Raw genomic sequence first — 27,561 nt, forward strand, 5'->3', positions numbered from 1 at the left:
ATACTTAGACATCAAGACATCAGTGAGCTCAGCCAATAATCTCAGAACATCGTCTCAGAACATCACTATCTGTGTGGAGGATATTGGTGTTGTGTTTAGCAATTAAAATGCATCTATGCTGAGGAAGATGACAGTTTTAAAAGCGTAGGAATTTATAGAGGTGTCTTTTCTGTTAGCTTGCTGACACATGAAGATGTATTGGTCGGGTGGAGAGATGGCAGGTGCAATAGACAAGCTGTCTGTGTGAGTACATTAACTGGTAATGATAAAGACATCTCAGTTGGATTATTTAATTTTGAAGGCATCTTTGAAATCATCCTGTATGAATGCCAATGCAATACAATACTGTACACAATAATATAAACACAGCAAAACACACACAGACACATTCAAACAAGTATGCACCCACAGCACACAAATGCATGCACGCACGCACGCACGCGCGCACACACACACACACACACAGTAAGGTAATTAACTGTCTAAATAAATAATATTTTACTGGCAAGAGCTGTATGATACACAGACAATATAATTTTGGTAACAACTGAAAGACATACTTTATTGAAATAGCTCAAATGCACCATTTTGTCTATGTATTTTGTGGCGCCTACTCTCTAAATGCCCCCCTCTCCTATTGTCTATTTTGATCCTTTCATCTAGTAAGACTCAGGCTTTATCTTTCATGACATGATAACTGGCATGCTTTCCTGTTCTGTGGGAAGAGAACGTGCAAAATGACTAGACGCTGGGCCTAAAGATATCCAAACCAAAGATAATCTGCAATAGCAGACAATGCTAGATAGAAAGAGATGCCTGCCTTCTTCTCTGTTGCTAAAGAAACAGCAAAACCATGGGTAACACCTTACTTAGAATTGTGATACTAGCATTCATAAAGCCTTTAGTCATAATGTCCTACATATGGTTTTATATATTCTGATTGTGTCAGTCTCCTCGAATCACCTCTAGAGATGTTTAATGTCTAACTGGAAGTTTGTTCACTAAGTACCAGCTAAAATCTTTTGAAAATATAGCATGTTTCTCAATGCCACTTATGCATCAGGGACGAACTCCTGTAGAGGAGCGGATACAGAGATACAAAGCGTAGAGATAGACTATGTACTTGGCCAACTCGAAAGACATGCTTTCAGGTGTTATCTTGGAGAACATTTTGAGAAATTGTATAAGGTGTCATCACCCTCTCTTATTAAGCAGACTATGATAGAGCTAACATCTTTAGATACAGTGGCTTGCGAAAGTATTCTCCACCCTTGGCATTTTTCCTATTTTAAATAGATTTTTAGGGGGTTTGTATAATTTGATTTACACAACATGCCTACCACTTTGAATATGCAAAATATTTTTTATTGTGAAACAAACAAGAAATAAGACAAAAAAACGGAAAACTTTAGCGTGCATAGCTATTCACCCCCCCAAAGTCAATACTTTGTAGAGCCACCTTTTGCAGCAATTACAGCTGCAAGTCTCTTGGGGTATGTCTTTATAAGCTTGGCACATCTAGACACTGGGATTTTTGCCCATTCATCAAGGCAAAACTGCTTCAGCTCCTTCAAGTTGGATGGGTTCCGCTGGTGTACAGCAATCTTTAAGTCATACCACAGATTCTCAATTGGATTGAGGTCTGGGCTTTGACTAGGCCATTCCAAGACATTTAAATGTTTCCCCTTAAACCACTTGAGTGTTTATTTAGCAGTATGCTTAGGGCCATTATCCTGTTGGAAGGTAAACCTCTGTCCCAGTCTCAAATCTCTGGAAGACTGAAACAGGTTACCCTCAAGACATTCCCTGTATTTAGCGCCATCCATCGTTCCTTCAATTCTGACCAGTTTCCTAGTCCCTGCCGATGAAAAACATCTCCACAGCATGATGCTGCCACCACCATGCTTCACTGTGGGGATGGTGTTCTCGGGGTGATGAGAGGTGTTGGGTTTGCGCCAGACAGTGTTTTCCTTGATGGCCAAAAAGCAAAATTTTAGTCTCATCTGACCAGAGTACCTTCTTCAATATGTTTGGGGAGTCTCCCACATGCCTTTTGGCGAACACCAAACATGTTTTCTTATTTTTTTCTGGCCAATCTTCCGTAAAGCCCAGCTCTGTGGAGTGTACGGCTTAAAGTGGTCCTATGGACAGTTATTCCAATCTCCACTGTGGAGCTTTGCAGCTCCTTCAGGGTTATCTTTGGTGTCTTTGTTGCCTCTGATTAATGCCCTCCTTGCCTGGTCCGTGAGTTTTGGTGAGCGGCCCTCTCTTGGCAGGATTGTTGTGGTTCCATATTCTTTCCATTTTTTAATAATGGATTACATGGTGCTCCGTGGGATGTTAAAGTTTTTAAAAAAAATCTGCTTTTCTGATGTATCAAATACTTATGTCATGCAATAAATGCAAATTAATTACTTAAAAATCACACAATGTGATTTTCTGGATTTTTCGATTCCGTCTCTCACAGTTGAAGTGTACCTATGATAAAAAATTACAGACCTCTACATGCTTTGTAAGTAGGAAAACCTGCAAAATCGGCAGTGTATCAAATACTTGTTCTCTCCACTGTATGTACAATGGTTCCTCCTTTAAAAGTTGCGACATCTTGCTTGCTATCGCAGCATTCTGTGGCACACAATTTAATTCTCAGTAATTTTTTCTATTACTGCAAGTTATTGCTAGTTTGACCACCAGAGGGCATCTTTGAGAAGCATTTGATAGTATTCCGTATTGGCAATGCCAGAGAATTTAAAACCTTTTTTGGAATAACATAGTATATGGGATTGATTTGAAGAAATGTGGCTTAATTCATTTGATTATTTTATGGTGTTTCTATTCATAGAAAAAACAAAAACAAAACTCAGGGTTTCCGTTAGGATAGAATGGAAAATATGGTGCTGTACAGCATGACGGTCGGGAGTAGGCTACAGAATTGGAGGATTCTAAATTGTTTGCCTTAATTAGACAACTTTGTTCCAATATTTCTGTAAATCAGTAATACACCTAGCTCAAGTTGGGGAGGGGGGGTTTCACACCTAGCTCGACTATTAGAGAATTCTTTAGTAAAGGTTGAATAGTCTATTGTTCAGCTAATCCATCCTGCTATGCTTGTGAAAAACTAATAATCATACTTTTTCCCTTTACCACGTTAAAGATTCCAATTGATAAAGTGTTTTTAGCCACAATCGGCCCCAACCCCAATTAATACATTTGGGTACAGTCGATAGCGTGCTGCACTCCGGGCTAGAATGTTGAGGGTTTGAAACCTGCTGCCTGCTTGCTATAATGAATGGGTTTGATACATCTGGTATTGGATATGGCTGGAAAAAAACTTGCTAAATAGCGATTTCCATAAATTAACTTTATGACAGCCATCTTTGCTGATGTCACCAGGGACGGGTGGCCTGCGTCAAATTCGTCATTGGAACCACTTGATATGATTGGTCATATAAAAACCTTAGGACCCAAATGCATAATGAGTGCTCTATCTCCTCCTTGTGGTGGTCTGGAGCAATGAAGTCGTGATGCTGGGTACCTCTAAGTCCCGTGGTGTGAGCTCGCAACTTTTAAAGGAGGAACCACTGTACTGATGTTTAATGAATATGTCCTTGCCCCCTTCTGAGAACTAATTGCACTATGTGAAGGTTTGACACTCAATGACAACAGAAGTCATTTACGATTGTAATGTATTAAGTGTAAGACAGTCTTCAATTCTCCCTCATGTTAATGTTTTTTGTGAAAATGCTTGTAAGTACTTTTCTATTAGGTTGAGACTTAGTCTCAAAAGGGAGGAAATGCCATGGAAAATTACATAATAACTCATGCTAACCCCTGTTTAACAGCTTCAAGAATAGTCTCTTGTTATATGCTAGTGTTTTTTCTAACCTGATAAAAACTTGTCTTTGTATGACTTAGTCATAAGACTGGGCGTATAGCTAAGATCCGTTTAGGTGTGACCGCAGCATGTGAGACATCCCATGGGTTTACTAGCAGGAAGGCAGCTGTATGGAACCTTGCAGGAATGGGAACATTTTAGTGTGAACTGTGACAAAAATAGTTATATGGTTGAGCCCTCATGATATCAACCTCGGGCTATCTTATTCTGCACAGAGAAACCAATCGCCTTTTACACAATGTTCCGCCCCTCTATGAAAGCAGATACCTGACTGAAAACGTCTCTCTGTACAGTACTTTCCATTTGCAGACTTAAATCGGCATACTGTGCTGCACACAATCGGGCTAAAGTATTTTTGAAGTACTTTGCTGCACAGAATTGGGCTAAAGTATTATTGAAGCAGAGTACCCTAAGTTTATTTTAGTTGTCAAGGATGACAGTGGATGACAGTCAAGATTTTGACTCTTTAATACACAACACAATGAAACATTCAAACCAACAAAATAATTAAAGACACTGAATCTTTCTCATGAAGACTCAAAATGATGGGAGTGAACACCTGCCTATTTTTCAAGCCTGTCGCAAAATACAACACTACCTCTTTAAGACTGAACTCGGTTTTCAAAGATGTCTAGAAATTGCACACGTTTTGTGCTCTTTTAGGAAGTAATCACTCCCCCATTACTGACTACAAATTATCTATAACTGGGCTAATAACTCACAAACTAGCAAAGGATATGAACAAATTTACAAATGTGCACACGTCGCTACATGTCGCTCTCACTTTGATCTCAAAACAAGCACATCTACACTCAACAGCTCATGCTGTAAAAACAGTCCAGTTCAAAGTGAATGGCACGCATCGATATATGGCAATGGTCTATTTGCATATAGGTCTACTGTAGCGCTGATTGGTTATGAGGCACTGGTCTGTGTAGAGTACGGCCTGAGTCGTGCCTGTCAATGCAATAGAATCCTACTCTGATGCATTCTGCCTACAACAAAATCTCTTACATAATCGTTTTGTTTCGGTATGTTGCATTGGAAGTCACTAATATTGTGTTGATTCAATCTCAATTCCCACAGTAAAGGGAAACATTGATAGTGTTAACTAACGGGGAAACTCTACAAAGTTGAGTGAAGTTTAATCTCGTGTTTCTCTGCGCACACTAGTCTATCGCAAGCAAAGCATTCTAAAATGACTTTGTGGAATACATTAGTGTTTCATTTTTGAAACACTTGTCTACATGGAATATAAAATGACTGATAGCAGTTCTGAGAGGGCCAACTTCTTATGTTCCTAGCTAGCGTTCATTCTATTGTTCTGATGTTCTTTGTGTAACACCATTCTCTGTACAGACCAGAACAAAAGACCAGCAATTTAAGACTTGATAGATGTTCAATGGAATAAGTGACAGATAGAAAATAATAAGCTTAAAAAACAGGGAAAGTTTTAATTGCTGAAAAGATAGATTTGCTATCGCCGAGCATTAATTACTGTCAAATAGAAACCCTTAGGATAAACGCTGTTCAGGCTACTCATTGATTTGACTTGTTTTCTTCTATTTCAACAACAGAGCATTTAAAACAATCTGGTAACGCCTCGGCAGAACCAAGCAAACTCCTGACAACATATACTTAGACATCAAGACATCAGTGAGCTCAGCCAATAATCTCAGAACATCGTCTCAGAACATCACTATCTGTGTGGAGGATATTGGTGTTGTGTTTAGCAATTAAAATGCATCTATGCTGAGGAAGATGACAGTTTTAAAAGCGTAGGAATTTATAGAGGTGTCTTTTCTGTTAGCTTGCTGACACATGAAGATGTATTGGTCGGGTGGAGAGATGGCAGGTGCAATAGACAAGCTGTCTGTGTGAGTACATTAACTGGTAATGATAAAGACATCTCAGTTGGATTATTTAATTTTGAAGGCATCTTTGAAATCATCCTGTATGAATGCCAATGCAATACAATACTGTACACAATAATATAAACACAGCAAAACACACACAGACACATTCAAACAAGTATGCACCCACAGCACACAAATGCATGCACGCACGCACGCACGCGCGCACACACACACACACACACAGTAAGGTAATTAACTGTCTAAATAAATAATATTTTACTGGCAAGAGCTGTATGATACACAGACAATATAATTTTGGTAACAACTGAAAGACATACTTTATTGAAATAGCTCAAATGCACCATTTTGTCTATGTATTTTGTGGCGCCTACTCTCTAAATGCCCCCCTCTCCTATTGTCTATTTTGATCCTTTCATCTAGTAAGACTCAGGCTTTATCTTTCATGACATGATAACTGGCATGCTTTCCTGTTCTGTGGGAAGAGAACGTGCAAAATGACTAGACGCTGGGCCTAAAGATATCCAAACCAAAGATAATCTGCAATAGCAGACAATGCTAGATAGAAAGAGATGCCTGCCTTCTTCTCTGTTGCTAAAGAAACAGCAAAACCATGGGTAACACCTTACTTAGAATTGTGATACTAGCATTCATAAAGCCTTTAGTCATAATGTCCTACATATGGTTTTATATATTCTGATTGTGTCAGTCTCCTCGAATCACCTCTAGAGATGTTTAATGTCTAACTGGAAGTTTGTTCACTAAGTACCAGCTAAAATCTTTTGAAAATATAGCATGTTTCTCAATGCCACTTATGCATCAGGGACGAACTCCTGTAGAGGAGCGGATACAGAGATACAAAGCGTAGAGATAGACTATGTACTTGGCCAACTCGAAAGACATGCTTTCAGGTGTTATCTTGGAGAACATTTTGAGAAATTGTATAAGGTGTCATCACCCTCTCTTATTAAGCAGACTATGATAGAGCTAACATCTTTAGATACAGTGGCTTGCGAAAGTATTCTCCACCCTTGGCATTTTTCCTATTTTAAATAGATTTTTAGGGGGTTTGTATAATTTGATTTACACAACATGCCTACCACTTTGAATATGCAAAATATTTTTTATTGTGAAACAAACAAGAAATAAGACAAAAAAACGGAAAACTTTAGCGTGCATAGCTATTCACCCCCCCAAAGTCAATACTTTGTAGAGCCACCTTTTGCAGCAATTACAGCTGCAAGTCTCTTGGGGTATGTCTTTATAAGCTTGGCACATCTAGACACTGGGATTTTTGCCCATTCATCAAGGCAAAACTGCTTCAGCTCCTTCAAGTTGGATGGGTTCCGCTGGTGTACAGCAATCTTTAAGTCATACCACAGATTCTCAATTGGATTGAGGTCTGGGCTTTGACTAGGCCATTCCAAGACATTTAAATGTTTCCCCTTAAACCACTTGAGTGTTTATTTAGCAGTATGCTTAGGGCCATTATCCTGTTGGAAGGTAAACCTCTGTCCCAGTCTCAAATCTCTGGAAGACTGAAACAGGTTACCCTCAAGACTTTCCCTGTATTTAGCGCCATCCATCGTTCCTTCAATTCTGACCAGTTTCCTAGTCCCTGCCGATGAAAAACATCTCCACAGCATGATGCTGCCACCACCATGCTTCACTGTGGGGATGGTGTTCTCGGGGTGATGAGAGGTGTTGGGTTTGCGCCAGACAGTGTTTTCCTTGATGGCCAAAAAGCAAAATTTTAGTCTCATCTGACCAGAGTACCTTCTTCCATATGTTTGGGGAGTCTCCCACATGCCTTTTGGCGAACACCAAACATGTTTTCTTATTTTTTTCTGGCCAATCTTCCGTAAAGCCCAGCTCTGTGGAGTGTACGGCTTAAAGTGGTCCTATGGACAGTTATTCCAATCTCCACTGTGGAGCTTTGCAGCTCCTTCAGGGTTATCTTTGGTGTCTTTGTTGCCTCTGATTAATGCCCTCCTTGCCTGGTCCGTGAGTTTTGGTGAGCGGCCCTCTCTTGGCAGGATTGTTGTGGTTCCATATTCTTTCCATTTTTTAATAATGGATTACATGGTGCTCCGTGGGATGTTAAAGTTTTTTTAAAAAATCTGCTTTTCTGATGTATCAAATACTTATGTCATGCAATAAATGCTAATTAATTACTTAAAAATCACACAATGTGATTTTCTGGATTTTTCGATTCCGTCTCTCACAGTTGAAGTGTACCTATGATAAAAAATTACAGACCTCTACATGCTTTGTAAGTAGGAAAACCTGCAAAATCGGCAGTGTATCAAATACTTGTTCTCCCCACTGTATGTACAATGGTTCCTCCTTTAAAAGTTGCGACATCTTGCTTGCTATCGCAGCATTCTGTGGCACACAATTTAATTCTCAGTAATTTTTTCTATTACTGCAAGTTATTGCTAGTTTGACCACCAGAGGGCATCTTTGAGAAGCATTTGATAGTATTCCGTATTGGCAATGCCAGAGAATTTAAAACCTTTTTTGGAATAACATAGTATATGGGATTGATTTGAAGAAATGTGGCTTAATTCATTTGATTATTTTATGGTGTTTCTATTCATAGAAAAAACAAAAACAAAACTCAGGGTTTCCGTTAGGATAGAATGGAAAATATGGTGCTGTACAGCATGACGGTCGGGAGTAGGCTACAGAATTGGAGGATTCTAAATTGTTTGCCTTAATTAGACAACTTTGTTCCAATATTTCTGTAAATCAGTAATACACCTAGCTCAAGTTGGGGAGGGGGGGTTTCACACCTAGCTCGACTATTAGAGAATTCTTTAGTAAAGGTTGAATAGTCTATTGTTCAGCTAATCCATCCTGCTATGCTTGTGAAAAACTAATAATCATACTTTTTCCCTTTACCACGTTAAAGATTCCAATTGATAAAGTGTTTTTAGCCACAATCGGCCCCAACCCCAATTAATACATTTGGGTACAGTCGATAGCGTGCTGCACTCCGGGCTAGAATGTTGAGGGTTTGAAACCTGCTGCCTGCTTGCTATAATGAATGGGTTTGATACATCTGGTATTGGATATGGCTGGAAAAAAACTTGCTAAATAGCGATTTCCATAAATTAACTTTATGACAGCCATCTTTGCTGATGTCACCAGGGACGGGTGGCCTGCGTCAAATTCGTCATTGGAACCACTTGATATGATTGGTCATATAAAAACCTTAGGACCCAAATGCATAATGAGTGCTCTATCTCCTCCTTGTGGTGGTCTGGAGCAATGAAGTCGTGATGCTGGGTACCTCTAAGTCCCGTGGTGTGAGCTCGCAACTTTTAAAGGAGGAACCACTGTACTGATGTTTAATGAATATGTCCTTGCCCCCTTCTGAGAACTAATTGCACTATGTGAAGGTTTGACACTCAATGACAACAGAAGTCATTTACGATTGTAATGTATTAAGTGTAAGACAGTCTTCAATTCTCCCTCATGTTAATGTTTTTTGTGAAAATGCTTGTAAGTACTTTTCTATTAGGTTGAGACTTAGTCTCAAAAGGGAGGAAATGCCATGGAAAATTACATAATAACTCATGCTAACCCCTGTTTAACAGCTTCAAGAATAGTCTCTTGTTATATGCTAGTGTTTTTTCTAACCTGATAAAAACTTGTCTTTGTATGACTTAGTCATAAGACTGGGCGTATAGCTAAGATCCGTTTAGGTGTGACCGCAGCATGTGAGACATCCCATGGGTTTACTAGCAGGAAGGCAGCTGTATGGAACCTTGCAAGAATGGGAACATTTTAGTGTGAACTGTGACAAAAATAGTTATATGGTTGAGCCCTCATGATATCAACCTCGGGCTATCTTATTCTGCACAGAGAAACCAATCGCCTTTTACACAATGTTCCGCCCCTCTATGAAAGCAGATACCTGACTATGTTTGTTAAGCTTTCAACTCTGAACCATTCTTGGTAATAATTGATTGCTTCATTTTTGCAAATCTTAAGTTGATGTTTGAAGAATCTACAGTCTCTATCTTCTTTATAAATTCCCCCACACATACAAACATGGTCTCTTTTCTGCTATCTTGAGTAAGGCAGCTCCAAAATGCAGGTGTTTCAGCCTACATCAGTGCTTTTTATGGTGGTGGGGAAGCCAACAGAAAATAGAGCGTAGGGGTTGGTAAGGTTCTCTATTTGCGGCGTGATTGACTCAGTGTTCTGTCACTCATGGGGACACTAAGTCACCACAAAATCTATGGGGAGAGCTCGAAAATTCAAGCCCCTTGGGTGCTGCCATACAGTGCATTCTGAAAGTATTCAGACGCTTTCCCCTTGTCCACATTTTGTTATGTTACAGTCTTATTCTAACATGGATTAAATACACATTTTTCCTCATCAATCTACACAAAATACCCCACAATGACAAAGTGAAAACAGGTTTTTAGACATTTTTGCAAATGTATTAAAAATGTAAAACAAAAATAACTTATTTACATATGTCACGACTTCAACCGAGGCAGGCTCTCCTTCCCGTTCGGGTGGCGCTCGGCGGTCGTCGTCACCGGCCTACTAGCTGCCACTGACTCTTTTTCCTCCCCCTCCTTATGTGTTTATTTGTATCACCTGGTTTGAGTTAATTGGTAATTAGTGTGGCTTTATTAGTCAGCCAGCCTGTATGCTTCTTTGTGGGGGATTGTTCGTCTGTAGCTGTGGATTTCGGGAGTGGTGTATTGTATTGTTTACTGGGTTTGTCTCCCGTATTAGTAGACAGGTGTTTATGACACCCAGTAAGTCCGTGTTGGACATTTTGGTTTGCCGGTTGGGAATTAAAAATCACCGCATTGAAGCTCTGCTGTTCCTGCGTCTGATTTCACACCCCCCGACACCCAGGTCGTTACAACATAAGTATTCACACCCTTTGCTATGAGATTCGAAATTGAGCTCAGGTACATCCTGTTTCCATTTATCATCCATGAGATGTTTCTACAACTTGATTTGAGTCCACCTATTCTAAATTAATTTGAGTGGACATGATTTGGAAAGGCACACACCTGTCTAAATAAGGTCCTACAGTAGACAATGTATGTCAGAGACAAAAACCAAGCTATGAGGTCGGAGGAATTGTCCATAGAGCTCAGAGACAGGATCGTGTCGAGGCACAGATCTGGGTAAGGGTACCAACAAAAGTTTCTGCAGTATTGAAGGTCCCCAAGAATACAGTGGCCTCCATCATTTTTTTTTATTTTTATTTTTTTTATTTCACCTTTATTTAACCAGGTAGGCTAGTTGAGAACAAGTTCTCATTTGCAACTGCGACCTGGCCAAGATAAAGCATAGCAGTGTGAACAGACAACACAGAGTTACACATGGAGTAAACAATAAACAAGTCAATAACATGGTAGAAAAAAGAGAATCTATATACAATGTGTGCAAAAGGCATGAGGTAGGCAATAAATCGAATAATTACAATTTAGCAGATTAACACTGGAGTGATAAATCATCAGATGATCATGTGCAAGAAGAGATATTGGTACTGGTGTGCAAAAGAGCAGAAAAGTAAATAAATAAAAGCAGTATGGGGGGTGAGGTAGGTAAATTGGGTGGGTAGTTTACAGATGGACTATGTACAGCTGCAGCGATCGGTTAGCTGCTCGGATAGCAGATTTTTAAAGTTGTTGAGGGAGATAAAAGTCTCCAACTTCAGAGATTTTTGCAATTCGTTCCAGTCGCAGGCAGCAGAGAACTGGAAGGAAAGGCGTCCAAATGAGGTTTTAGCTTTAGGGATGATCAGTGAGATACACCTGCTGGAGCGCGTGCTGCGGGTGGGTGTAGCCATCGTGACCAGTGAACTGAGATAAGGCGGCACTTTACCTAGCATAGCCTTGTAGATGACCTGGAGCCAGTGGGTCTGACGACGAACATGTAGCGAGGGCCAGCCGACTAGGGCATACAGGTCGCAGTGGTGGGTCGTATAAGGTGCTTTAGTAACAAAACGAATGGCACTGTGATAAACTGCATCCAGTTTGCTGAGTAGAGTGTTGGAAGCTATTTTGTAGATGACATCGCCGAAGTCGAGGATCGGCAGGATAGTCAGTTTTACTAGGGTAAGTTTGGCGGCGTGAGTGAAGGAGGCTTTGTTGCGGAATAGAAAGCCGATTCTTGATTTGATTTTGGATTGGAGATGTTTGATATGAGTCTGGAAGGAGAGTTTGCAGTCTAGCCAGACACCTAGGTACTTATAGATGTCCACATATTCTAGGTCGGAACCGTCCAGGGTGGTGATGCTAGTCGGGCGTGCGGGTGCAGGCAGCGAACGGTTGAAAAGCATGCATTTGGTTTTACTAGCGTTTAAGAGCAGTTGGAGGCCACGGAAGGAGTGTTGTATGGCATTGAAGCTCGTTTGGAGGTTAGATAGCACAGTGTCCAAGGAAGGGCCGGAAGTATATAGAATGGTGTCGTCTGCGTAGAGGTGGATCAGGGAATCGCCCGCAGCAAGAGCAACATCATTGATGTATACAGAGAAAAGAGTCGGCCCGAGAATTGAACCCTGTGGTACCCCCATAGAGACTGCCAGAGGACCGGACAACATGCCCTCCGATTTGACACACTGAACTCTGTCTGCAAAGTAGTTGGTGAACCAGGCAAGGCAGTCATTAGAAAAACCGAGGCTACTGAGTCTGCCGATAAGAATATGGTGATTGACAGAGTCGAAAGCCTTGGCCAGGTCGATGAAGACGGCTGCACAGTAATGTCTTTTATCGATGGCGGTTATGATGTCGTTTAGTACCTTGAGCGTGGCTGAGGTGCATCCGTGACCGGCTCGGAAACCGGATTGCACAGCGGAGAAGGTACGGTGGGATTCGAGATGGTCAGTGATCTGTTTGTTGACTTGGCTTTCGAAGACCTTAGATAGGCAGGGCAGGATGGATATAGGTCTGTAACAGTTTGGGTCCAGGGTGTCTCCCCCTTTGAAGAGGGGGATGACCGCGGCAGCTTTCCAATCCTTGGGGATCTCAGATGATACGAAGGAGAGTTTGAACAGGCTGGTAATAGGGGGTGCGACAATGGCGGCGGACAGTTTCAGAAATAGGGGGTCCAGATTGTCAAGCCCAGCTGATTTGTATGGGTCCAGGTTTTCCAGCTCTTTCAGAACATCTGCTATCTGGATTTGGGTAAAGGAGAAGCTGGGGAGGCTTGGGCGAGTAGCAGCGGGGGGGGCGGGGCTGTTGGCCAAGGTTGGAGTCGCCAGGAAGAAGGCATGGCCAGCCATTGAGAAATGCTTGTTGAAGTCTTCGATTATCACGGATTTATCGGTGGTGACCGTGTTACCTAGCCTCAGTGCAGTGGGCAGCTGGGAGGAGGTGCTCTTGTTCTCCATGGACTTTACAGTATCCCAGAACTTTTTGGAGTTAGAGCTACAGGATGCGAATTTCTGCTTGAAAAAGCTGGCCTTTGCTTTCCTGACTGACTGCGTGTATTGGTTCCTGACTTCCCTGAACAGTTGCATATCGCGGGGGCTCTTCGATGCTATTGCAGTTCGCCACAGGATGTTTTTGTGCTGGTCGAGGGCAGTCAGGTCTGGAGTGAACCAAGGGCTATATCTGTTCTTGGTTCTGCATTTTTTGAACGGAGCATGCTTGTCTAATATGGTGAGGAAGTAACATTTAAAGAATGACCAGGCATCCTCAACTGACGGGATGAGGTCAATATCCTTCCAGGGTACCCGGGCCAGGTCGATTAGAAAGGCCTGCTCGCAGAAGTGTTTTAGGGAGCGTTTGACAGTGATGAGGGGTGGTCGTTTGACCGCAGACCCGTGGCGGATACAGGCAATGAGGCAGTGATCGCTGAGATCTTGATTGAAGACAGCAGAGGTGTATTTGGAGGGCAGGTTGGTCAGGATAATGTCTATTAGGGTGCCCATGTTTACGGATTTAGGGTTGTACCTGGTGGGTTCCTTGATGATTTGTGTGAGATTGAGGGCATCAAGCTTGGATTGTAGGACTGCCGGGGTGTTAAGCATATCCCAGTTTAGGTCACCTAACAGAACAAACTCTGAAGCTAGATGGGGAGCGATCAATTCACAGATGGTGTCCAGGGCACAGCTGGGAGCTGAGGGGGGTCGGTAGCAGGCGGCAACAGTGAGAGACTTATTTCTGGAGAGATTAATTTTTAAAATTAGAAGTTCGAACTGTTTGGGCATAGACCTGGAAAGTATGACAGAACTTTGCAGGCTATCTCTGCAGTAGATTGCAACTCCTCCCCCTTTGGCAGTTCTATCTTGACGGAAAGTGTTATAGTTGGGTATGGAAATCTCTGAATTTTTGGTGGCCTTCCTAAGCCAGGATTCGGACACGGCAAGGACATCAGGATTGGCAGAGTGTGCTAAAGCGGTGAGTAAGGCAAACTTAGGGAGGAGGCTTCTGATGTTGACATGCATGAGGCCAAGGCTTTTTCGATCGCAGAAGTCAACAAATGAGGGTGACTGGGGACATGCAGGGCCTGGGTTTACCTCCACATCACCCGAGGAACAGAGGAGTAGTAGGATGAGGGTGCGGCTAAAGGCTATCAAAACTGGTCGCCTAGAGCGTTGGGGACAAAGAATAAAAGGAGCAGATTTATGGGCGTGGTAGAATAGATTCTGGGCATAATGTGCAGACAGGGGTATGGAGGGGCGCGGGTACAGCGGAGGCAAGCCCAGGCACTGGGTGATGATAAGAGAGGTTGTATCTCTGGACATGCTGGTCTCAATGGGTGAGGTCACCGCATGTGTGGGGGGTGGGACAAAGGGGGTATCAGAGGTACGGAGAGTGGAACTACAGGGTCCATTGCAAACCAAAACAATGACAATGAAAACTAGCCTGAACAACAGTATGCAAGGCATATTGATATTTGAGAGAGACATACAATAAGGCATAAAGTGATTGCAGGTCTTGATTGGGAGAGCTAGCTAAAACAACAGGTAAGATAACAGCAGCAATAACAGGGTGCTAGTCTGACACAGCAACAACAGGTAAAAAATGGCGATGACTAGGCAGAGAGGGTCGGATTAACTACACACAGATCCTGAGTTAAAGCACAGAGCCGACAGATAAGACACAAATAAACAGAATGGAGTACCGTGAATTAATGGACAGTCAAGCATGCATCAGCTATGTAGCCAAGTGATCATAGTGTCCAGGGGGCAGCCGTAGATGGAGCAGAGGAGGCCTCCACTAAGCTAGCACGCGGCGTGTAAAGTTAGTAGCCCGGGGGGTGGCTCTGCTCAGACGTGGTTGTGTCGACAGAGAATCCAAGCCAGATGGCGATGGCGAAAGAGAGGTTGTGAATTGTAGAATAGTGTTTGCTAACTGGTGCTAGCTTCGTGGCAGTGGCAGTGGCACTAGCTCTTCAGCTAGCCGGCAGATGGGCCTAGCTCGAGGCTAGCTCAAGGCTAACTGGTGCTTGCTTCGGGACAGAGGTGTTAGCCAGTAGTAGCCACTCGGTTGCAGCTAGCTAGCTGTGATGATACGGTGTAATTGTCCAGAGCTTGCGTCAGGAATCCGGTGATGTGGTAGAGAAAAAGCAGTCCTATATGCTCTGGGTTGATATCGCGCTTGCAGCTAGCCGGCAGATGGGCCTAGCTCGAGGCTAGCTCAAGGCTAACTGGTGCTTGCTTCGGGACAGAGGTGTTAGCCAGTAGTAGCCACTCGGTTGCAGCTAGCTAGCTGTGATAATACGGTGTAATTGTCCAGAGCTTGCGTCAGGAATCCGGTGATGTGGTAGAGAAAAAGCAGTCCTATATGCTCTGGGTTGATATCGCGCTGCAGCTAGCCGGCAGATGGGCCTAGCTCGAGGCTAGCTCAAGGCTAACTGGTGCTTGCCTCGGGACAGAGGTGTTAGCCAGTAGTAGCCACTCGGTTGCAGCTAGCTAGCTGTGATAATACGGTGTAATTGTCCAGAGCTTGCGTCAGGAATCCGGTGATGTGGTAGAGAAAAAGCAGTCCTATATGCTCTGGGTTGATATCGCGCTTGCAGACTGGCAGGTATCGGCCCGGTATTGAAGCTGGCTGTGTCCGAGTTAAGGGCGAAGACCGCAGCAGTGGCTAACTGACTACTAGCTAGTAGCTAGTTATCTGGCTAGCTTCTGATTGGGGTTACGGTTCAAAAGTATATAAAAAATAGCAGGTCCGTACCACATTGGGTGAGGCGGAATGTAGGAATGTATATTCAGTTCCTAGATGGAAAGTGAAATTAAAATAAATACGAAATGTATACGAAAAATACGAATACTATTTACACGGGACAAGACAGGACAAAGACACATCCGACTGCTACGCCATTCTTAAATGGAAGAAGTTTGGAACCACCAAGACTCTTCCTAGAGCTGGACGCCCGGTCAAACTGAGCAATCGGGGAGAAGGGCCTTGGTCAGGGAGGTGAATACGAACCCGATGGTTACTCTGACAGAGCTCTAGAGTTCCTCTGTGGAGAACCTTCTAGGAGGACAACCATCTCTGCAGCACTCCACCAATCAGGCCTTTATGGTAGAGAGACCAGACAGAAGCCACTCCTCAGTAAAAGGCACATGACAGACCGCTTGGAGCCAAAAGGCACCTGAAGAACTCTCAGACCATGAGAAAAAAGATTCTCTGGTATGATGAAACCAAGTTTGAACTCTTTGGCCTGAATGCCAAGCATCACATCTGGAGTAAACCTGGCACAATCCCTACGGTGAAACATGGTGGTGGCAGGATCATGCTGTGGCGATGTTTTTCAGCGGCAGGGACTGGGAGACTAGTCAGGTCCAAATCTGTTTTTAAGGATCCCTTTTCCAAGCTTAAAAGGATAACACACCATGGGCCAGAATAGGTTGAATACATTGGCCATGCTGTTAATCCAGCATGACTTCTGCAGCGTTAAAAACAACTGGGAAATCTCAGACTTCAGTGAGTTCAAGACACCTGGGAACGCCAAAGAAAACTAGCTCTGACTGGTAAAAACACATTTTGAATGGTCATCCAACTCGAAATTCCAAGTCAGGAACTCAGCCTCTTTCTAGAGCTCCGACTTGAAGATCACTGACGTCATGAATCGACTTTGTTTTTTTTCCCGAGTTCCCAGTTGTCTTAAAAGCACCATAAATCCAGAGAATGCCAGACTTTGATGACAATGTTTGATGACACAATTTTCCCACAAGAAGGATCGCCGCACCAACTTCCTGTTCAAGTGAGCAGAGCACAAGGTGAGTCCAAAAATGTCTTGTATGCTGCTGCATAAATAATGTATATGCCAGGGAGATATCTACACTGTAGAAAAGTTAGTAATATTAAGTGTATGGCGTGTAGTAAGCTGTTAGTAGCCTATGTGCCTCACCCTAAAAATGTGGTCCCTTTCCTACTCATAACTTAACCTACTGTTCTGAATTGGTGATGCACATTTAGCCTATGTTTTAGAGAAATGTAATCATTGAATATTGTAAGAGCTTTCATTGTCTGCTTATATGCCACCTTAATTTATCCTACGGTTCTGATTTGGTGTACAGGGAGAATACTGTAAGAATGACCCATATTCTGAATTATGTCACTGTACATTTCAAAAGTGCTGAACAAATAGTTATATTGACTATGTCCATCCTAGCTCGCTCATGAATGTCTTAATCAAAATTACGGATTGCCTCTTATCCACTCGTCGTTCACATATGCCATAGTTTGTACATCTCAATTGTCAGTAGAAACCACATTTGTTTAAGCAAGTCAGCTATATTAGTGATGTTTTTTAAAATGGCAGTAAATGAGGCTGAATTAACTGTTTTGCTGCCAGACAAGGCTCCGCTGATAGCCAGGTGTAGCGGTGGTAAGGATTCAGTCCATGATGCTGAAAAGAAAGCTCTGCTGTTGGGACAGCTTTATGTAGGCCCTAACAGTTTGTGGGCACCGTTTGTCACCGTTATAGTGCAATTCATGCATTGTTTAATGTTGTGTTGGGTTGTGTAGTGGCTTTGCAGGCATGCATCTAAAAATATATATTTTTTGTTTGCCCCACCAAGATTTACATGCTAATATCGCAACTGATCATTCTCCACATTTAATGTCAGTTTCATTTATTTTCCCCATAACAGAAGCATGTGATGGAGTTACATAACTTCCATTTCAAATTTCCACTCATGCATAATGACAAGTTAAATAGCGTAACTACAACTGGTAAAAAGTTGTCACGACATGCGTGTGCTGCTCTGTCTCCTCTCACTCACGTGAATCAGCCAATAGTGGACTAAGCTGCATGCTGCAGTGCTCTCTCAACACACACACACCCCTCCGGCCCTCCCCACCACTCACTCACTCAGCAACAGCCTGCCTCACTGCCTGATAGTCAGAAGCAGGTCACAGTGAAATATATATTTTTTTGAGAGCGAGAGAAATGCCATGGCGGCCACAGCGCAATTTAGAAGTAGCCCAAAAATACGCAACCCGCGACCAATACATTTACCCCGCAACATAGTTTTCAAAGTAGGCCAATTTACGGGGAAAACCGCAAACAACCCTGCATGGGAGATAAAGTGTGCTCACCTTGCGAAGGAAAGGTACCCTGTGTGAAAAATACTATGAGAAACAGGACATACACTTTGAATGACCTAAATGATAAATCCCATATTGGTCTTTCACAGTCATTTCTTTTCAGGTTTTTGCTCTCATACTTTTTTTTTATATAAAGAAAAACAACAACATTGGTTGTTTTAAGTCCATAACAATGCTTAAACCACACCAGGACACCACTTTTGAGGTTTAGATTTTTACATGTTTTTGTGTAGTTACCCTTTAATTGAAGTGCAAAGGAACCTGGCACTGTTGTTTGGTTAGTGGTGTTTCTGTAGCCTAGCACATTCAATGGAATTACATTTTTTTAAATGGCCTACAGATTGATGCAAATAATCATAATATAATTGTGCCAGGAAGGCATAGGCTACTTTGTAGCTAGTTAACATTTACCAGAATACCTCCAATACAATACTTTGATACGTATCGTGGGAATTCAATGCCCACTGAAACATGTGTGGGTATAAGGCATATACAGTGGGGAGAACAAATATTTGAAACACTGCCGATTTTGCAGGTTTTCCTACTTACAAAGCATGTAGAGGTCTGTAATTTTTTATCATAGGTACACTTCAACTGTGAGAGACGGAATCTAAAACAAAAATCCAGAAAATCACATTTTTGAGTAATTAATTTGCATTTTATTGCATGACATAAGTATTTGATACATCAGAAAAGCAGAACTTAATATTTGGTACAGAAACCTTTGTTTGCAATTACAGAGATCATACATTTGCTGTAGTTCTTGACCAGGTTTGCACACACTGCAGCAGGGATTTTGTCCCACTCCTCCATACAGACCTTCTCCAGATCATTCAGGTTTCGGGGCTGACGCTGGGCAATATGGACTTTCAGCTCCCTCCAAAGATTTTCTATTGGGTTCAGGTCTGGAGACTGGCTAGGCCACTCCAGGACCTTGAGATGCTTCTTACTCCTTAGTTGCCCTGGCTGTGTGTTTCGGGTCGTTGTCATGCTGGAAGACCCAGCCACGACCCATCTTCAATGCTCTTACTGAGGGAAGGAGGTTGTTGGCCAAGATCTCGCAATACATAGCCCCATCCATCCTCCCCTCAATACGGTGCAGTCGTCCTGTCCCCTTTGCAGAAAAGCATCCCCAAAGAATGATGTTTCCACCTCCATGCTTCACGGTTGGGATGGTGTTCTTGGGGTTGTACTCATCCTTCTTCTTCCTCCAAACACGGCGAGTGGAGTTTAGACCAAAAAGCTCTATTTTTGTCTCATCAGACCACATGACCTTCTCCCATTCCTCCTCTGGATCATCCAGATGGTCATTGGCAAACTTCAGACAGGCCTGGACATGCGCTGGTTTGAGCAGGGGGACCTTGCCTGCGCTGCAGGATTTTAATCCATGACAGCGTAGTGTGTTACTAATGGTTTTCTTTGAGACTGTGGTCCCAGCTCTCTTCAGGTCATTGACCAGGTCCTGCCGTGTAGTTCTGGGCTGATCCCTCACCTTCCTCATGATCATTGATGCCCCACGAGGTGAGATCTTGCATGGAGCCCCAGACCGAGGGTGATTGACCGTCATCTTGAACTTCTTCCATTTTCTAATAATTGCGCCAACAGTTGTTGCCTTCTCACCAAGCTGCTTGCCTATTGTCCTGTAGCCCATCCCAACCTTGTGAAGGTCTACAATTTTATCCCTGATGTCCTTACACAGCTCTCTGGTCTTGGCCATTGTGGAGAGGTTGGAGTCTGTTTGATTGAGTGTGTGGACAGGTGTCTTTTATACAGGTAACGAGTTCAAACAGGCGCAGTTAATACAGGTAATGAGTGGAGAACAGGAGGGCTTCTTAAAGAAAAACTAACAGGTCTGTGAGAGCCGGAATTCCTACTGGTTGGTAGGTGATCAAATACTTATGTCATGCAATAAAATGCAAATTAACACGTTCAACCAATGTGAGTCGTGCATAGGCTACCATTGTGAGCGAGCGTTGAGCCTTTTCATTTTCAATAAATATTGATTGCCCATTTATTTGTCTCTGCCTGCAAATCGTCCATCTAAAAGTTAGACTATATCCTATATGCAAAACGTAGCTCAAGAAAAGTGCAAGTGTCCACACTCATCATTCTCGCTCCTTCAAGTTCAGTAGCCATACATGCGAGATCAGGTGCACATGTGGTCTCAATTAAATAGAGTCTGCAGCCTGCAGGGGCGGAGAAGTACGTGGCATTTATCATTCCAAGGAAATGTACTTCCTAAATATGATTAGGCTATAATTTACTACATTGCCTATAAATATCGATCACCCATATTTGTCTCCATCAGAAAAGCGTCCCACTCCTAAAGGTTAGGCTATAAAACGTAGCTCAAGAGAAAGTGCAACTCTGCTCTCTTCAAACTACTTCCAGCCTATTGGCTGATATAGCCCAGTAATACAGATAGCCTAATATAATGGGCCACCTGAGAGTCTCTGGTAATTTAACCTATTTCTTCGGTTATTTTTGCACATTTTGATATTGCCTATAGGGTGCAAAATTGCTGGGACCATGGCTGGCAAGTGAGCTGGGCCACATACACCTAAAATAACATTTAAACTGGGTTAGGGGCCAGTTCTTGCGGTAGTGGGTGGGAGTTGGACAGAAAGCCAGTGGTTGCAGGCCGTTGCATATGAAAAGCTGCAGGTGCGGGCAGGAGGGGGATGAAGAAATCAGTACTGCGCAGACCTATACCTTGAATGTCATATGAACCTCACTGTCACCACTGGTCCACCAAGATAAAATGGCGCCAGAGGGGATGGCTGCCGTTTTACGGGCTCCTAAACAACTGTGCTATTTTGTTTGTTTTTCGCATTGTTTGTACCTTATTTTGTGAATAAAGTTGCTGCTTAAAACTTCTTACGGCTGCAATCCCGGTAACGGGATCGATATGACAACAGCCAGTGAAAGTGCAAATCTCATAATTAAAATTCCTCAAACATACATGTGTTTTATACCATTTTAAAGGTAATCTTATTGTTAATCCCACCAAAGTGTCCGATTTCGCTTTCAACGAAAGCACCACAAACGATTATGTTAGGTCACCACCAACTCAAAGACAAATTCAGCCATTTTTCCAGCCAAAGACAGGAGTCACAAATAGCGATAAAATGAATCACTAACCTTTGATGAACTTCATCAGATGACACGCATAGGACTTCATATTACACAATACATATATGTCTTGTTCGATTAAGTTCATATTTATATCCAAAAACCTCCGTTTACATTGGCGCCATGTTCAGAAATGCCTCCAAAATATCCAGAGAAAATCAAATAACAGGAATACTCATCATAAACTTTGATGAAAGATACATGTTTTACATAGAATTAAAGATACACTTGTTCTTAATGCAACCGCTGTGTCAGATTTCAAAAAGCTTTACGGCAAAACACAATATTCAATAATCTGAAAATAGCGTTCAGCCACAAAAGCAAGCCATACAGTTACCCGCCCAAATTGTGCAGTCAACAAAACTCATAAAAAGCATTATAAATCTTCACTTACCTTTGCTGATCTTCGTCGGAATGCACTCCCAGGACTCCCACTTCCACAAGAAATGTTCGGTTTTTTCGGTAATGTCCATCATTTATGTCGCGTGTTTGGTATACAAATCCAACGTCAGGAAAGCGCGTTCACTAAAACCTGACGAAATGTCCAAAAGTTCCGTAACAGTCCGTAGAAACATGTCAAACGATGTGTTGAATCAATCTTTAGAATGTTTTTAACATAAATCTTGAATAACGTTCCAACCGGAGAATTACATAGACTTCAGATGAGCGATGGAACGGAGCTCCCTCTTATGTGAACGCGCATGGTGAAAGAATGGTCACCTCATGGCAGTGGTGACTCATTCCTGTCTCCTTCGGCCCCCCTTCACAGTAGAGTCATCAGACAAAGTTCTACAGACTGTTGACATCTAGTGGAAGCCGTAGGAAGTGAAAACTCATCCATATCTCGCTATAATTTCAATGGGAGCTTGGTTGAAAATCTACCAGCCTCAGAATTTCCACTTCCTGTTTGGATTTTTTCTCAAGTTTTTGCCTGCCATATGAGTTCTGTTATACTCACAGACATAATTCAAACAGTTTTAGAAACATCCGAGTGTTTTCTATCCAATACTAATAATAATATGCATATATTAGCAACTATGACTGAGGAGCAGGCCGTTTACTCTGGGCACCTCTGTGCACCTTTCATCCAAGCTACTCAATACTGCCCCTGCAGCCATAAGAAGTTAAGTCTCTTATGATCGAAAAGAGCTTCTGGACATCAGAACAGAGATTACTCACCTCGAACTGGATGAAGATTTTTCTTTAAAGAATTTGGCACGAAGGATATACTGCTTTCCGAAGACCAGGCCCAAATCCCCTTCATTCGCTTGAAGAAAAGGCGGAGATACAGAAGGAGAAGGTCGGGGTGCTTTGTGAAGATTCAGAGGCAAGTGAGTAAATCGCCACTGCCATCGGTTCAATTGGCCAACATGCAATCACTGGAAAACAAACTCGATGATCTACGATCGAGACTATCCTACCAACGGGACATTAAAAGCGGTAATATCTTATGTTTCATTGAGTCGTTTTTTTTTAAAGGTGTTTGTGACCAACAAATGTGAAAACCACAGATTAGGGTCTAATCAATTTATTTCAAATGACTGATTTCCTTATAATATAATCAATTGTAACTTGAAATTTTTGCATTTTGCATTTATATTTTTGTTCAGTGTACATATTTGTATTTTAGTGTTCGAGAAAGGTCTCTCTTGATCAAAACATCTGCCCCCACTGCTGTGAACGTCACACAGCTCTAGCTTGGCTTCCTGAGCTCGTTAGGAACTCACCTTTCATCTCCTATTAATCTTGTCCATATGACAAATCGAAAGTGTGTTTTGTTTAAAATCTATGAATTATTTTAGATTAATGTCTATAAATCGATCTCTGAATGTGCTATTATGATGAATCCACTCTCTCCTGTTGCGATATGTTGTAAGGATTGCAGGCATGCTGTTTGTCAGTGGCTGTGAAGTATTGTTCAGCCAGGAGTTGATAGACAGTCGGAAGAGCGAATTAAATGGTAGGAGGATCATCCCAGCTTCAAGTGGTTTCAGATTTCCCATTCTACGTCACACAGGCTCAAAAAAAAATATACTACAGTGTCAGTGGGAACCAGGACAATTGCTCAATGCAAGCCATTTCGATCTATGGTGTCCACAGATCGATTTGTAAGTGAAAATGTTGGTCAGAACCTGTACCAGAACCATGCAAGTCCCATAAACATCTAAGAGGTATTCAAATGTAGGGTAACCATGGAAACAAGATTCATTGGTCAAATGTGTAATTCATCACATAGAAATCTATATTGGAGATACAGTATTTAACTCATGTTATATAGCATGGTTATCAGTGTGCATCCCATTGACTATCCTGCAGGTAAAATCAATTCAATGTTAATTCAAATGAACAATATCATCTTATACTGTATATCTAACGTTGCACAAACATTTGGCTGTCTATGGAATAGTTAGAGAGAGTGAGGGTACATAGAGTAATAACATCCTGATCTCAAAATGGTAACTCAAAATCCACTGAATTATATTTATCTACGCACAGATATAGCCATCATCCACCTGAAAACACAGCGACTAAGCTAACCTGGCTTTGAGTTAACCCCACAGGAGGCTACACAGATGGCCAGGCATGGCCTGCATAGTGATCACTGTGGCACTGGTTCCTGTGCCAACACAAACATGGCTGGCATTGCTTCACCACAAAGCTGCAAAAGGGGAAGACCAGGCTAACACCCCCCATCCCCAACCAGCCTCATGGGACCTGCGTGGCCTTTGTCTTCGGGAAGGCAGGCCCTTTACCCAGCCTCTCTGTTCCTTTACCCAGCCTCCCCGTTAGCTCTCAAGGTCTCCAATTAATGTATGACCAAATTAAGATGCTGACCCAACACAGAAGCCAGGGCCGTTTCCAGCTTGGAGATGCTTTAATAAGCATGGCATGGCATTCGATCTCCCCTGTTCTCGTATTAAAACACTAACCCATCCTGCTCTCTAATTACTGTGGGTGTCCTCTAAGTGGGTAGGCAGAGTAAGAGGGTCAAACATTCAAATGGACCAAAAGTTGGAGTACATTTTCTCCCCTGGTATGGGTACGGCCAGACATGATTTTGATAACACACTATGCAATTGTCTGTCGAAGAAAATAACGACACTTTCTTGAAGCGATCTGAAAATGATCAAGTTATTCAACTACACACTAGGAAATTGTGTAAAGAAGAGAAGAAGAATGTGTTTTATTGAAGCAATCTAAAAATGTATTCAAGTTATTCAAGTCACTTCAAGTGTGTCAGTTTTGATGTGACATAGAACTGTCCAGACCCAGACAGTGTAAATAGTTATAAAATTGAGCCATACATTGTCACGGCCGTTGAAAGATGAGGACCAAGGTGCAGCGTGGTAAGCGTACATTTCCTCTTTATTGATAAAAATTAAGCCGAACAAAACAACAAACACTACAAAAAAATAACCGTGAAGCTACAGGCTATGTGCCCTAAACGGAAGTCAGCTTCCAAAAAAAAACAGGTGGAAAAAAGAGCTACCTAAGTATGGTTCCCAATCAGAGACAACGATAGACAGCTGTTCCTGATTGAGAACCATACCCGGCCAAAACATAGACGTGTGTGTGTGTGTGTGTGTGTGCGTGCGTGCGTGCGTGCGTGCGTGCGTGCGTGCGTGCGTGCGTGCGTGCGTGCGTGCGTGCCTGGCATGCAGCTAAACAAGCAAAACACAAAACAACATTCAAGAGTGAAACTTGTGTAACAACCAAACCTGTCAATGAGTTGGGCCTTAAAGTTTGGTATCTTGTGAGCTATGAGTTTACAGTGTGAATACAAATCCACATCTACAGTCAAAGAAACATTATTGGCCTTATTCCTTTATCATATGCCTTCAAATGTGTTATTGCATCAAATCTACACTAACACGAAGCAGTATATTGAATATCTATAGTAAGTAAGTAAGCCTCAGATTTTTTTATAACTGTGTAATTGACGATTATGGATAAAGACTCTCTTGAAAATAAAATAACTGAATAGCTGATATAAGGAGAGACGAGAGGAGGTGCAATTTTAAAACTTTGACTGAAGACTGGATGCCGGAGCATTGACTCTGTTTCCACGGTAACATCTAGCACAGATTCAACTGCAAAGACCAAGGAGGTTTTTCAATACTTCGCAAAGAAGGGCACCGATTGGTAGATTAAAAAAAGCAGACGCTGAATATCCCTTTGAGCATGGTGAAGTTATTAATTAGGCTTTGGAGGTGTATCAATACTCCCAGACATTACAACGATACAGGTGTTCTTCCTAACTCAGTTGCCGGAGAGGAAGGAAACTGCTCAGGGATTTCACAATGAGGCCAATGAAGATTTTAAAACAGTAACAGAGTTTAATGGTTGTGATATAAGAAAACTGAGGATGGATCAACAACATTGTAGCTACTCCACAATACTAACCTAAATGGCAGAGTGAAAAGAAGGAACCCTGTACAGAATAGTTTTGTTTGCAACAAGGTGCTTAAGTAAAACTTCAAAAAATGTGGTAAAGAAATTACATTTTTGTACTGAATACAATGTGTTATGTTTGGGGTAAATCCAACAAAACACATCACTGAGTACCACTCTTGATATTTTCAAGCATTGTGGTGGCTGCATCATGTTATGGGTATGGTTGTCATCGACAAGGACTAGGGACTTTTTAGGATAAAAAGAAACGGAATACAGCACAGGTAAATCCTAGAAGAAAACCTGGTTCAGTCTGCTTTCCAACAGACACTGGGAGATTACATCATCTTTCAGGAAGTCAATAACCTAAAACAAGGCCAAATCTACACTGGAGTTGCTTACCAAGATGACACTGAATATTCTTGAGCAATGATCAACAATCAACTTGACAGAGCTTGAATAATGGGCAAATACTGTACAATCCAGGTGTACAAAGCTCTTAGAGACTTACCTAAGACGTCTCACATCTGTAATTGCTGGCAATGGTGTTGTTTATACAAAGTATTGACTCAGGTGTGTTAATACTTAAGTAAATTAGATATTTCTGTATTTTCAATACAATTGAAGTATTGTGTGTAGATGGGTGAGAAAAAACATATATTTAATCAATTTCGAACTCAGGCTGTAACACAACAAAATGTGGAATAAGTCAAGGGATATGATTACTTTCTGAAGGCACTGTATCTTCTACCATTTATCATACAATTATTTATTATGGGTTCCAGAGCTGACCGAGAAGATTTAATTAACAGCTGAGGTAAAAAAAAACATAATGCAACCCTTGACTTTGAAAAGTCTTGGAATGCTTTAGACAGATCAAAATCCTTACTTCCCATCAAAACGTTTAACTGAATGGAATAACTGAATTTCATTACTTACGACATGTCGATGACCTACATGGACCACTCCACTACTGATAACTAGTGTAATATAAAGTGCAATCAAAATAAAATAAACCCTTGGTGACAACCCAATCAGTGTCTTACAAAATAGTCATATGAACTGTAATTCTATGATGAAACAAGCCAACACTTTACCATAAAGTCATAGTAAGAGTATAAAACTGTGTTTATTTTGTAAGCAATTTGCCCCTTTTTCTATAAATATATTCCATTTCATTAGACAACGATGAATTCAATAAATATGCTAATAGTTGCCTCTATAAGGATGGTTCGTTGGCAATATTACATTTTTTAAGTTGCAAACGAAGGAGGGAGGAAATTAGTTGTACTGTATTCATGGCTAGTCATTTGAGTAACAGGGACGTTGTCTCTTTTCACAGCCTCCCTCACCCCGGAGGACACTGTTTGTTTGTTTGAATTGTTAGTAATGAAAAGTTAATCAAGTGAGATAATTGAATGCTGTTGAAAGGCAGAGAGAGGGAGGGGAGAAGACTTGTGTGACATGGTTTTTCATTACACTGTAAGGGGGGGATTTATCTATTAATAAATGTATCGTTTCTATAAAATAATGGAGGGAGAGAAAAAGGTATGTAATTTGTATCACTTACAGCCTGTCTAGGCACACTTATTTGGTGTCTACACAAGATGATGAAAGGAGTTTTATACCTATAGAAGAGGTGAACTGAAACACAATATTTGCAGTTTGCCTTGTTGTGAAGAGTCTCCAAAGTGAGAGTGGCTCTCATCATTTAGACATT

General features: G+C 41.9%; 1 protein-coding gene across 1 annotated transcript in view; it reads right to left on the minus strand.

Moving 5' to 3' along the window:
- LOC139546650 (low-density lipoprotein receptor-related protein 1B-like) overlaps positions 1 to 27,561 on the minus strand; it is a 462,326-nt gene that overhangs the window by 263,565 nt on the left and 171,200 nt on the right. The window lies entirely within an intron of this gene.

Source organism: Salvelinus alpinus, chromosome 20 (assembly GCF_045679555.1).
Source record: "Salvelinus alpinus chromosome 20, SLU_Salpinus.1, whole genome shotgun sequence".
In the NCBI taxonomy this organism is placed as follows: domain Eukaryota; kingdom Metazoa; phylum Chordata; class Actinopteri; order Salmoniformes; family Salmonidae; genus Salvelinus; species Salvelinus alpinus.